Here is a 3,718-nt window from a genome sequence, read left to right on the forward strand (position 1 = left end):
GTGACGGCAACAGCAGGGACAGGGTTCCCATGGTGACAGCAACAGCAGGGACAGGGTTCCCGTGGCAGGGGGTAATAGCAGGGACAGGGTTCCCATGGTGACGGCAACAGCAGGAACAGGGTTCCCGTGGTGACAGCAACAGCAGGGACAGGGTTCCCATGGTGACAGCAACAGCAGGGACAGGGTTCCCGTGGCAGGGGGTAATAGCAGGGACAGGGTTCCCATGGTGACGGCAATAGTAGGAACAAGGGTCCCATGGTGATGGCAATAGTAGGAACAAGATCCTGTGACGGGGGGCAATAGCAGGAACAGGTTCCCATGGTGACTCTGTTCCTGCTCACGCCACCAGCCCAGGCTGCCTGTGCTCATTTTGTTTTTATTTAAATTTAATAAATTTTTTACGGGACTTTGAGGTTGTGTTCAAATAATGCTTAACTTGGATAATTTTTGTTCGGATAACTGATGTTGTTCTGTCATTGCCTAGAAAGCAGCTTTGCTTTTATACCTGGAAACTGTTCCTTGCGTACTGGTTGTTGGATTTACTGTTTATATACTATGTGCTGTTGGTGGGTTATTGAATACTGAATGTGGTTTGCAAAATACTGTGAACTGTGAGTTATGCACTGAATACTGTTATCTCCACCCTTTATTCTATTTTATTGATCTGAAACAAATTTGGAAAACCACTTAAAAATAAATTCCTATTATTTAGAAAGAGTACCATCAGGCATTATTTTTGTAAAGAGTTGTAAAAGTATCAGAAACAGGGCTTTAGTTTTTGTTTATTCCTGTTGTTGCTTCCCCTGGAGATTGATGCTTCATGATGGTCACTGCTTCATGATAGCTTCATGATGCATCCTTAAATATTATTTACATTAAAAACTTATTGCTTGTTCTCCTTTGAACCTGGGACATCAAAATTTAATTATTCAAAAGGGGAAGGAGAGTTACATAGCAAGAAAAAATTAAGTCAGCGTATGTAGAATTATTCAATTAGCATTCTAAAGTAATAGATTCGGCCTTTATCATTCATATAATAGCTTAAGTTATGGTATTTCAATGGCAACTTGAGAAGCAAGTTGGAGTTGTGGAAAAGATTGACCTTTTCCTTTTCATATTAGCCTAGAAGGTGGGAGATGCAAAACCAAGAGACCATGATGCCACCACTGATGGGATATCTAAGTACATGTTGATAAGCTCAGTTTGAGAGTGTTGTGGGCTGTAGTGGTGGTGTCTGTATCTCTGGGCCACAAAGCCTGAGTTCAAGCCCTACTTACTCCAGATTGTGTCATAACATGTTGATTTAAAAATAAAAAAAATGTGGATAGTTTCCAATATAAGAATAGACAGAGGAATTTATGAAGTGTATAAGCCCAGATACAAGATTTCAATTAATTATGGAGAAGAGTTATGAATACAAATAGAAATTTCAATTAGGAAAGCATTATTAGCAAGCAGCATGTATTCTTAACCCTGGCTATCTCTAAGACAGAAATATGGGTGTAACATTTCACAAATACACAACAAAGCTATCAGCATTACTTAAAAGAAATGTCAGAGTTACATTTCTGGAATAGAATGAAAAAAGCCAAAATGGAGTAGGAAATAACAAATATGCCAATCATAAAATTTAAAATCACACAACACCAGGTTACAGTCCAACAGGTTTAATTGGAAGCACTAGCTTTCGGAGCACCGCTCCTTCATAAGGTGGAGCGCCCCGAAAGCTAGTGTGCTTCCAATTAAACCTGTTGGACTATAACCTGGTGTTGTGTGATTTTTAACTTTGCACACCCCAGTCCAACACCGGCATCTCCAAACCATGAATAGCGATCATAAAGACATTAATAACTTAACTGACTTCCAAATGTACGAATAACAAAGTAGGAAATTGGGGGACGATATAAAAGATTATCTGAATGAGGAGGGGCAATGAAATTAAAACAATAAAAGGCATGCTAAGATTTTACATCGAAATGTACATGGAAGAGCGACATCAGAAAAAAAAAAGCGTTGATGGAATTGAAACGAATTTTCAGCTACAACAGATCTGAAGTGAGAAACTATTTTTAGAAACTTACAGCAGGACTAGAAACCATAGATGCCATAAACTCGGGAAGAAATTTGATAATTTGGAAGAAAATGAAAGTAACGACTTACTCAAACCAGGGGGAGAAATAATTGAATTGAATTGAATTTATTGTCACATGTAAGAAGGGACAGTGAAAAGCTTTGTCTTGCGAGCAATACAGGAAGATCACAGAGTTAACTCACATAGATAAGTAAATGATAGGTAAATAGCAGCAAAAATAAAAACACAGATACAGGCAAGTGTTCAGAATTTGAGTCCATTCAGTATTCTAACAACAGTAGGGTAGAAACTGTTTCAAAACCAGCTGGTGCGTGTGTTCAGGCTTCCGTGTCTTCTACATCTGTCAGAGAAAAACCATTAGAAACTCATATTAAACAGATTATAGCCCAACACTTAGAAAACGTTAAGGTAATTAAGAAGCATCTGCCTAGTTTTGTAAGAGGAGAGTCGTGTTCAACCAGTTTATTACAACTGTGTGAAGAAGTAACATGCAACTTGCATACAGGGAAACATTCAACTGAGTGTACTTTTAAATTACCAGAAGGCATTTGAGAAGATGCCACATCAAAGATTATTGCAGAAAATAAAACTGAAGTTGTAGATGGCCACACATTGGCATTGATCGAAAATTGGTTCGCTAACAGGAAATAGAAATTAGGCTTAAACTGCCCTTTTCTGATTGGCAACATGAAATGATTGGTGTGCCACAGAGTTCACTGACTTGGATGAAAGGTATGGTTTAGGACTCAGCCAGCTTGGTCGTTGAACATGGAAATCCCTCACCCAGAATACATTTTGTGCCCTTGTCACCCTCAGTATTTCATCCAAACGCATTTAGATGGTACTGATGTACGTGCTAGAAGCAAACTCCTGCTGATGTATAACACTGGGCCACCACCTCTGCTGATGGTACAGAGGGATATACCCAGGGATGGTATGGTACTGTCTGGGACAGTTTATGTAAGGAACAAGTCCATGGGTATGTCAGGCTGTTGTTTGATTAGTCTGTGAGACAGCTCTCCCAGGTTTGTCACCAGCGCCAAGATGTTAGTGAGGAGGACTTTACAGGGTTGACAAGGTTGGTCTTGTTGTTGACAATCTTATTGGACATGCTTAGCAAATTTATAGCATTGTAGAAAGTAAGGACTGCAGATGCTGGAGATCAGAGTGTGGTGCTGGAGAAGCACAGCAGGTCAGGCAGCATCCGAGGAGCAGGAGAATCGCATTTTGGGCATAATCCCTTCATCAGGAATGAGACTTGTGGGCCAGGGGGCTGAGAGGTAGATGGGAGGGGGGTGGGGACTAGAAGGAAGTTAGCTGAGAATGCAATAGGTAGATGAAGGTGGGGGAGAAAATGGTAGGTCGGAGAAGAGGGTGGAGCAGATCGATGGGAAAAGTGATGGACAGGTCAGGAGAGCGGTGCAAGGTTGGAGGCTTGGGACTGGGATAATGTAGGGCTGAGGAAATGAGAAACTGGTGAAAATGCAGAATGTGAGGCGTTCTTCCTCCAGGCATCGGGTGGTAAGGGTTTGGCGATGGAGGAGTTCCAGGACCTGCATGTCCTTGGTGGAGTGGGAGGGGGTGTTCAGCCACAGGGCGGTGGGGTTGGTTGTTCTGGGTGTCCCA

This window comes from Chiloscyllium plagiosum, chromosome 3 (genome assembly GCF_004010195.1).
Source record: "Chiloscyllium plagiosum isolate BGI_BamShark_2017 chromosome 3, ASM401019v2, whole genome shotgun sequence".
Lineage (NCBI taxonomy): Eukaryota > Metazoa > Chordata > Chondrichthyes > Orectolobiformes > Hemiscylliidae > Chiloscyllium > Chiloscyllium plagiosum.